Source organism: Labeo rohita, chromosome 13 (assembly GCF_022985175.1).
Source record: "Labeo rohita strain BAU-BD-2019 chromosome 13, IGBB_LRoh.1.0, whole genome shotgun sequence".
NCBI lineage: Eukaryota > Metazoa > Chordata > Actinopteri > Cypriniformes > Cyprinidae > Labeo > Labeo rohita.
The window spans coordinates 18,968,145-18,978,810 of record NC_066881.1 but is presented as its reverse complement, the minus strand read 5'-3'; the positions used below and the strand labels follow the sequence as shown (position 1 = coordinate 18,978,810).

Below are 10,666 nucleotides of genomic sequence, written 5' to 3'. Positions count from 1 at the left end.
AGAATCAAGCGTCGCTGACGTCACTAAAGTTTGAATCACCAAACTTTATTTGAACTAATTTGCAACTGAATTTAACCACGTAAGACCTGTTTAACTGTTAAAATTTGAATAACCAAATCTGTCACTGCAGTATATATGCGGTGTACGCGTATTTAATCCCTCAGCATCTTATTAAATAAAGGTGAAATTGTCCGATATATTAAGTTTAGTATTATTTAATAACTTAATGAATGTTTATATTCGCCTTTTCAATTAAAAAGGACGCCTTTAACCAAAATCTAAACAAGCAAACTACACAGTGCAACAGGTAGGTCAAAACACCCCATGTGATACAACGTTATTCTAGAAGCGTTTTGCAGCAGTAAAAACACGGTTTCATAAATTCTGTCATCTAAACTTAAATTCTAGTATCGTCATATTTTTGTTGTATGTGTTGGGTGAACAAGTGAACTTAATAAATCCACCCTGGACTATATTAGACAAGATGTAGTCAACTATGAAGAGTTTGAAAAATGTTTTCAGGACTGACATTTTCAGGTAGGGGCAAGTTGTGACATGTTTTATCAAATCAAACATTACAGTAGTAATTATTTGTGTAAATAATTCGATGTTACTGTACGTAACCTTTTACATTTTTGCTGTTTCATGAATTGTTTTGTATTTCATAAATGTTTTTTTGTTAGACTTTGCTGCTTTTGTTGTTACGCCTACTATAGCAGGCTATTTAAGGCAGTATTACAATCTTGTTTGACTGGATGGGCTCATTTCGAAAATATTTTATTTATGTATATTTTGTAAGTATAAAAGAGGTTTCTTTCTTTCTTTCTTTCTTTCTTTCTTTTTTAAACAGAAACTGTTGTATTTGAAATTAATTAACAATAGTTCTTTTTTCGATACAAAACAATATTTTATAAGTGTGCAAGGGCTGGAATATTATTTCAGTTTACGTATTTTTTAATGAATGTATTTTTATATTATTTATTTTTTAGCAGTTTATATTGGACTTAGATTATTTTAATACTTTAATAATAAAACATGATAAAAACATAATAAAACTAACGACACTAAATCATCCATGCCGTCCCCTTGGAAGTTTGCTGATGCTCCTTAATGGGCCACCTATGATTCATGTTTCAGTGTGACATGTTAAATTCACTTTATTCCCTGATAACACACATACATCACGGAGACGTCTATTTGACGTCTGCATTTACATCTGGAAGATGGTTTTTTTTAGAGTGTTTGCTCATCTGCAATACGTCTATAGGATATTTCCTATCAGATGTCAATTAGACATATATTAGATGTCTTTAAGATTTAGAATGTATGTAAAACTGACATCTTCCAGACATCTGTCAGATGTTTGTACGCAGCAGATGCTTTCCAGATCAATCTTGCAGATGTACATATGCTATCTGTGTTTGTTTTTACTGGGCAAAACAATAGAAATATTCATTATTATTATTAACATTTGTAGCCAAAATGGTGTCTGTGTTTATGCAGAAACTGATCTTGAGAAACATCCACTGGAGTAAATAGTGTGACACATAGCCAGAATCTGAGATATTACAATATCAGTTGTTCTCTGACAGGTTTCCTTTGTGGGAACACACGTACGCCGCTTAAACATTTTGTTCCCCCCTCAAATAGACAATAGCACCTGTCTTACATTAATTCTAGAGTGGAAATATAAAAAGTGAAGGATAACTTTCCCTGCCCTTGTCATTTTCAGCTCTGATGCTATGCAGATGTCTATGGATGAATGTTTTGGTGTCTAATTCCCCTTTCATTAAATCTCACAGGCTGGCTCTAATATGCAGTGTTTTTTTAACCAAAATGCTCAAATATTCAGTAAAGCTGCCTTTAAGCAAACACACATCATTACAGCTGAGAGCCCTGTTTTGGAGTGTGTGATTGTATATTGCTTGTGTAGAGTGTCAAGCGTGCGTGCTACACATTGTGCCTGGAGAGATTGATGTTTTGTCATCCACCTGCTTCTAAGCTGTAAAAGCAAGCGCAGCAAAGGCAAACCTACCCAGCTTCAAAATCCAAACAAAGAAATCTTAGTGGGCTGTTTACATATCTGTGGAAGGATATCTGGGCTTGTGTTGACGGGGTGCTAGAGTGGTTGAGAGATCAGTCCCCGCACAATGGGTGAGTGTTAAATGCTTTTTTTGTTTGCGACAGTGAGGAACAATTTAAAGCGATTTTGGCTCTGGCTGTGGTTTGGAGAGGGTGAGCCTGGCAACCTCATATAGGGAGAAGGAGAGAGAGAGAGGTTCCTATTTCCCTTCACATGCAGATTGTTACAGCCGTACACTGCACAGGGTTAATGGCAATCCTGAATAAAGGATTTTAACAATTATGCTTTTCGGAATTGCCGGAGAAACGCGGATTATTTCTTTTCTCCTGCCATTGCCGCTTTCCTGCGGCATCTGCCTTTCTTTTATACCTTTTGAGGAGCGTGATCTATTGTGCATTGTTTATCTCCAGCCATGGTCACTTCTCTGGAATGCAATTGGCTGGAACTACATCGTGTGGGTCTTGCTCCCTGCTTTTTTTTTTCCCTCTCCCTCTCTCTCTAACAGATTCTTTTGAAGCGAGACAAGAGCAGGGGTGGCCGATTTATCGCGCCTCTCTCTCTCCTTGCCATGCATTCATCTGAATGAGAATAAGGAGCTATTGTTCTTTTCCGATCTCGGTAGACAAGCTTTAATGCTGTTTTTACGAATCGGTTTGAAAATATATCGTTATTGCTAGACTGTGGATCGTGAGATCCTTTTATAAGTGTTGATTTATCTAAGCTTCCTTCAGTTTCTCATATGATCTAAAGACTATTATAACATGCTAGATTGTAATGTGTTTGTGCATTTTTTGCACAAAGTATTTGTATGTTTTAGAGGATATTTTAGAACATGATTATTTTAAGAATGTTGTATATTTTTTGTCTTTTTAGTAATAGTATAGTACTTATTTACTAATAAAATACATAACATTATTTTTAGTTTTTTATGCAATTACTATAATTTTAAAATAAGCTTTTAATGTCTGCTTATATAATTTTAATATAGTACGTTATAAATTGAAAATGTAGATTTATGTGTTTGCTTTCTCAGTCCTGAACACCTGTGCATACTAAGCAGACAGCGAGAATGAACCACTATGATGTAGACTTTGGCATGTGTATTAGTTGCAGCTTTACCAGAGCTCCCATAGCTGCCCATTATTTGAATGACTGGTGTAATGAGACGGATCAAACCCGGTGCTGAGCTGACCAGGGAAGCCGTGCATGTCAGCTATTTGGCCAGGGTCCTGGACCATCATTACACTTTCTTTATGGAGCCATTCAGACTGTACATGAAGCACAATATGTCAGTGGAAATTAAAGTGTCCCAGCACTCTCTCCTCGTTCCTGCTCATTTACCGTGCGCACTGGCCGTTAGCCTTTGCATGTCTGTAATGGGACACCTTCCCATGTCTCACCACCAGCCAAATACTTCAAAGTTATATACTGCTTGGATATAGTTCACCAGTGGCTAAAGGGATTAAAAAAGGGGGGGAAGAAAAGAAAAATCAGATTGTACCTTGCTGAATATCTACAATAAAAATGGGGCTAATTGTCACACCTTTCAAATATCTATTTCAAAACCCTTTAAAAAGAAATTTAAATTAAAATTACAGCATCATACTTTTGCCTTAAAGTGACTATAATAATAATGCAATAAAAATAGATTTTATTTGAAAGATCAGGTCAGGTTAAGGCAAGGTGTCACATTTCTAACAGTATTTGTGGCTGAATATTTCAACATGCCTGCTATTATAGAAATTAATTTTTAAAAATAATGACTTTTTAAAAAGCCTATGTGTGTTTTGAAATGTTATGAAATGGCGCATAATTCAAAAAATTGTTTTATGTATTTCAACATGCCTGCTAATGTGAAAACTGACTTTTAAAAATGACTTTAAAATAAAATAAAATAAAAATATTCATAAAAAGTGTGACAACTAGCCCTAGCCCCCCTATATTTTTTTTGAGTCAACTGTAGTATTGACTATAGTAGGAATTAGTTGAATTGCTTATCCAATTATGCCTAGCTGTTAGCACACTGGCACCCATCCACTGCAGTGTGTCTAAATGTACACTACGGCTAATTTGCTGTATCACGCTCTGGACCAAACCCTTTTCTTGTGGAGGTGAGGCAGGCAGTGTGAAGACTTAGCCTGGATTACAGGACTTCAGAGATAGCGCTGAATCCAGCCTCCTGTCTGACATGAATTGATCGGATTAGAAAGGGTGGATTCCATCCTTGAGGGGAAACCAAGCACGTTGTATATAATTGACTTTTTTTCTCCCTCCATGTCTTGTGGGTTGGCAGCGCTAGCAGAAGGGAATACTTTAGTGGGTAAATATCAGAAAGGACTTGGGTTTGACCAGGTTGGTGGAGGCTTAGGAGTCCGATCGATATAGCCGGTGTTGAGTTGCAGCGGCAGCCCAGGGACACGGCGCAGAGGAAGTGTCTCTGCGCTGTGATGCTCGACCTGCACATCCACCGAGGTCCAAACGACTCTGCCACGGGTCTTGTTTCAGAGGGTTTTGGTTGTTTACCTCCTTTGTGCTCCTTTTCATCCACTTCCCCCCTATCATCTGCGCTCTTAAACTTTGCTGTTTGCTCCTACACAGTGGAATAGACACAAATGGAGTGGCATGGATAAGATTTCATCTTTTTTGGTAAATTCTAGTATCAAAAGTGGAACTCTTACTTACAACTTTTGAATCGGGCACGTCCAGTAACCTTTGAAGCTTGTGTGGAGAACGATCGCGGTCATGTGCGAAGGGCTCAGTAAATGTTAGGACACTTCAAGAAAAAATAAGTTACAATAGTCTTTGCTCATTACATGAATGATGGCTCTTAGCAGATGCAGTTCAGATGTACACTACCAGTCAAAAGTTTTTGAACAGTAAGATTTGTAAGTAAGATGTTTTTTTTTTCTTCTGCTCAAAAACAGTACAGCAAAAACAGTAACATTTTTAAATATTGTTACTATTTAAAATACCTGTTTTCTATTTGAATATATTTTAAAAAGTAATTTATTCCTATGTTTTCAAAACTGAAATTTTAGCATCGTTACTCCAGTCCGTTGATCCATTAGATATTGTTCTAATATTCTGATTTGCAGCTCAAAAAACATTATTAATATTATTATGTTGAAACCTAGAATTTTTTTCAGGGTTCCTTAAAAAATACAAAGTTCAGAAGAACAGCATTTATCTGAAATAGAAATCATTTAGAAATCATAAATAGTTAATCATTTAGTAATCATTTAGAAATCATCACTTTTGATCATTTTAAAGCATCCTTAAGTTCTATAGTTTAAAAAAAAAAATAATAATGACTCTAAGCTTTTGAGTGGTGTATTGTATAATATTACAAAAGCGTTTTATTTCTAATATTTCTTTATTTCTTTTTATATTTAATAATAAATGTTTCTTGAACAGCAAATCAGTGTATTATGATTTCTGAAGGAATATGTGACACTAAAGACTGAGACAGTAATGCTGAAAATTTTGCTTTGATCACAGAAATAAATTACATTATAAAATATATTCAAATCAAAAGCAGTTATTTTAAATAGTAAAAATATTTCATAAAATTACTGCTTTTGCAAAAAACATTAAAAATCATACTGTTCAAAAACTTTTGACTGGTAGTTTAACTTGACAGTGCACTTGTCCTTTAAGGTTGTTAAATAAAATGTAATTACATTCTCCATCAGATGTTTTAGACAGGAAAAGTCTGGTTGTCATAATATTTACTAAACTTATTATTCAGGATTTGTGACCTTTAAGCAACTAAATATATATATATATGATGTAATGAGCCCATTTCATCTTCAATATTGTGTCATTAGACCAGAGTCTCTGTGAAAAATTGCAATTCTTCACATAACCATGTGTTGAAAACTGAGCACCTCTCCCGTTTTGGCAAAGAATTAGGTTGAGCTTAATGGATCAATTTTTTGATTATTAAAGCCAAGTCTCTGTGCCGAGGCGTAATGCGTTCAGCATTGATCCCTCTCCAGCCTTTTATTGCCGTTACTCCAGTGGCTCTCACATTTAAAAGATATGTTCACACGAATAAAGATTTTACAAAGTGACATGGGGATAAATAAGATCTTGGAGTGCAGAGATCACATTCTTAAAGGAAGGTACAGACTGGAGAGAAGTCAAGGAACCACTCAGGGAGCCTTGAGGGATGCCACAAATTTTGAAACTACAGCATAAAAGTGATTCTTGAAAAATAAAAGCTGAGAAGACTTGAAACGCTGGCCAGTTTTAAATTCAATTTACTTATATACTACTAAAGTTTCAGTGATGGTGGAAATCATAGTGCACTGCCAACACATAATGACTTTTTTCTATATTGTATTAGATATAGTATCAATTTGTGCAACATGCTTTTGTTTCAGCATATTTTGATTCACGGTCAGTCGGATGTTGGAGCAGTGCTACATTTGAGTATTTCTTCTGGCCCATCCTGACAGTAGAGTTTGATTTAAAGGACGCTGTGGAAAAAGCATCCCGACGTGTTCAAAGGGCCAAGAGCATATGGAGTCTTTATTGACCATATGAGTTGAAATGAACCCAAAAGCATGGCGTAATGATTGTTGCACACTGGGCCCACGAGCTGTGCCGTGAGCTAACCAATCAATATCCCATCAATAGCTTTTTATTAAAATTGTTCGCAAGCAAATCAAAATCTATATTGTTTTCACTGAAGAAAAGAGTGTGAAATATTCCATTTATGCGTTAGTCAGATGAACGGAGTGAAATATTGGTTTCTATGCATGATGGAATTAGCGCTCGTTGCCTATACGTATTGTTATTAGAATATCTCGGCCGAATTGATTTTTCCTAAGCGATGCGTTTGTGATTAACTTATTTCCATTCATTTCAACTGAGCTGAATTAACTATCATATTACCCCTGTATAAAGATGAGATTAATAACACAAGTATTCATTATACTTATGAGATGAATGATATGCTGCACAGGCCGTATCGATTCCGCTGCGAGGAGAGAGAGCGTGGGGCGGGTTGCTTATCGCCGAGCTCTTATCGTTTATTTACCGCTATGTATTGGGCAGTACAGGACGTTTAAACGACTCTATTTCACCAGCTTGAAATATGAGCCACCAAAATTCTCGATAGTGCATCTGTCACCACAAAAGTCCTTTTTCCGCTCCTCCTTTCCACTCAGCATTGTTTAAATCAGATCAGTAAACCTCCCTCTGTGATAGACCATTAGACATACACTGGAATTTGAAGAGCATCTTTATTTAGATCAACCGTTCTGAATATTACTGAATAAACTACCCACCTCTTCACTTTCCCCGAGCACAGAGATGAACGAGGGAGGAAAAAAAAAAAAAGAGAAAGCAAAACAGATAGTAGGTGTGGAGGCTGAAAAGGATATTCACTGAAAGTTCCCATTGCTGGGGTTTGTTTCTTATCTTTGCAGACGAGTGGGAAATCAAAGACTGGAATGCTGGGAGAACGCTGGGGAAACTGACGAAGGGGTGAGCTCTGGAAAGGAGGACGGATACTTCCTGTTCCTGCTGGAGTGACCCGCAGGTCTGACGAGGAGTGAGGGAGAGGAAGGCGGAGAAAGCGAGTGAGTATGAAATTAAACGGTGGCAACGAAAGCACTGTGTTTGGAATAGACTTAGTATGAAAAGGAAATATTCATTAATAGACCTTTACAGGGTAGTTTGGCCTAGTGTGGCGATTTTTTTTACAGGTCGTGGCAGCCAAATTCATCTTTTTTTCTTTTGTACCATCCTGTGTAAGGCAACTGGAAGGTCATAACCTTTATATCTGTAACACTGTCATCTGATTTTTTTTTTAAATATCTCACATTCACATTTAATATTTTTCAACATCATATCGTGATGGCACACCTTCATCCTTTTTTAAAAATCTGCCCATTTTCAAGCAGCCGTAATTATGTCAGGAAAGAATCTGCAGTCGCACATGCCAGCCAAAAGAGGGCAACATGATTTCAGAATTCCTCCACATACGAGGACAGTGTCTAGAGGGTTAAACGTGTAAGTAACAATAATTTACATTTGCGTTTGGAATGGCTTCCCTATTCTGTCAGTCGGCAGTTCAAAGCAGTTCAACACTCTTGGCAACAAAGGAAGGTGTTGTCACATGCGTGAGATATTCCGGGGCTGAAATGAAGTTGCTCACCATCGGCGTGTCATCGCGGAAGGACATCTCCTCCGTGATGACTGAATGAAAACAAAAGAGAAATTACATTAACCTATCATTGCTGAAACAACCTGCTGTCAAAGAGATACTGTGGCTTGAGATCACAAGGTTCATTATATTTAGGCAGTTCCGGTGTTTAAGAGTGATGTGATTTAATGAGATTTTTTTTGTAGTCAGAGTGTAACATATATGGAAATTTAGCAGTTCTTGGAAACGCTGGTGATATTACATTTCCGATTCGACGTTATCACTCAAGCTTTTCAATATAACCACATGTGCTTTGCATCAATCAAACGAAGGCTAATATTCACCGCAGAATTATTACAACAAGAGTATTCTGATTTAATTCAGCACATAGTTATCTTTGCATTATAAATGCATACATGTATGCATCTCTGTGTACTTTTTGTTTTGTAAGAAAGGCTTGGCAGCATGTATTTACTGGCTGAATGTGTTTGGTGCACACAAGCGTGGATGCAAATTTTCTTTATATGCGTTTGCTCAGCGCATCCTGCATCTCACAAACACGCCTTTCTTTTACGAAATTGACAGCCTGGTTTGACACAGGCTGCTGCTTTTGTTAGTTGACAGAGGCCAATGCAAGAAAACGGTGGAAGGGTCAAATGCACTTTAGTCTATGACCAGCAGAGGGAGGCCTTTCAAGTCTGAGCAAGCAAAAGGGCATTTTTACAAGTGCATCAAGCAGTTTTCAGTTTTTTTTGACAAATGAGCATGTTATTTAGTGTTTTATTTACATTGCAAACATTTAAAAATATGTAGTTTATATGCAAGTTAAAACATTGGATTGGATGAGTGGTGTTGCTATTTTGAATGCTTCTAATTTGAAAGCATTTGTTATTAATTAATAATTTTATAATTGCTGTTCTTTATTTTTAGTGCATGCATGAGCATAAGCATAAGCATAATCCAAATGATTATTGTTATAACAATTGTTAATTTATGGTAATTTTTTTTTAGAGTTTAATTTTAGATTTTTTAGATCACCCATGTTTTCCAAAACGCTTTCTGTGTATGATTTTAAAAAAATATTTTAGCCTAATAGTTTTATTCTCCATTCAGTGTCTCTCGTTCAATCTCTTATCACTCCTGTCAGTATTATTTCCATAACAGTAATGCACTTGTAGAACAATTCAATTAGGCTGGACATGCTGTACAATTAGGTTTTCCTGTTATGGAATTTAACGGTAAATTACTTGCATATTTCCCAGTCATTTGCAAGTATGCAGGGCCCATTTCATCTGTCTCTGAATAGGACTGGAGAGAAATCATACAGCCATCCTTCTTCCTCTGTTTTTTTTTTTTCCCCTTTCGAAACCAGCGGCTCGACATTAAAGAACTAAAGGTCAGACAAAACTCTTAAAGTTGAAGGTGACCTATCTAAGCCTCATTTAAACTTCCTGTGGCAGTGCAGTTCTCTAGATCACTGTGATTATAAAACGTCTGTTTTATCAATATCATCGCTGCCCTTTGCGGGCGCAGCCGTGCTTGTGAGATGCAGATCTCTCGCAGAATGTCACATTAAACAGGTGTACAAACACTCCGTCTGCTTATAGATGAAGTAAACACGCATTCTTATGCTCGTCCTTGCAATAGCTAATTATGAAACTTCAGTTTCTTCTCTGGCTTTTTGTTGTAAGTGGGTTAAAGTGTGAATGTGAGATTTGCTGATGTCTGCATTTTGTATTTTTAAGCAACAACAAAGAAGCGCTTGTTTGTTTCTTTGCATTAAGCTAATTGATCGCCGCATGCTTTTGACTGATATGCAAACCGTTGTTTTGTAGTAAATGAATTCAAGCGAATTCTAACTACTAGAATATTCATACGACCGTAAACAAATGTACATTTGTATTCTTGCAGGATAAGTTTAATTAAGCTCACTTGAAAGTAGATTATCTGTCTTTATTTTGAATTGTATAACACTTGTTCACTCAAACCTCGCTGCAGTCTATTAACGGTTTTGCACAAAAGCTTTGTTTTGTACGCCGTTCCTCCTCGTTTCTAATTGCCGGCTGATATTTTAGCCCTCTGAACCGAATCGAAACTATTCTCGCCGCAAGTCTTTTCGCTGGGTGGCACAGATGTACGTTGCTTTCTCTGCCTGCCCGCGTAGACCGTCGTGGCGAAGCACGTTTTTTCTCAGAGCTGTAACTGACATGACACCTTCTCCTCAGCGCGGATCTAGGGATGTGTCTAATCGGCGCTGGCAGAACACTCTCTGCTTAATTTTAGCCATAATGGCTGTGAGGGGTGAAATGATACTTTAAAGAGGATCGAGAGAGAGAAAGGGAGTGAGAAGGAGAGCGAGAGACAGTGAGGAGGAAAAAGGGAAGAAAAAAAGCGAGAGAACTTGAAGGTGATTAGTTGTTCTGGAGAAT

The 10,666-nt window shown here is 36.9% G+C and overlaps 1 long non-coding RNA gene across 3 annotated transcripts in view; it reads left to right on the top strand.

Annotated features, from left to right (window-relative positions):
• The first annotated feature begins 97 nt into the window (after nt 1-97).
• LOC127175151 (uncharacterized) overlaps nt 98-10,666 on the top strand; it is a 273,811-nt gene continuing 263,242 nt past the window's right edge. The window contains exons 1-2 of one of the 3 annotated variants that reach the window (XR_007828950.1): nt 98-307; nt 7,519-7,671. This is a non-coding gene — a long non-coding RNA (uncharacterized LOC127175151). Of the gene's footprint in view, nt 308-1,909; nt 2,155-7,518; nt 7,672-10,666 lie in introns of those variants that run through there. The other 2 variants (XR_007828951.1, XR_007828952.1) reach the window with 2 other exon arrangements.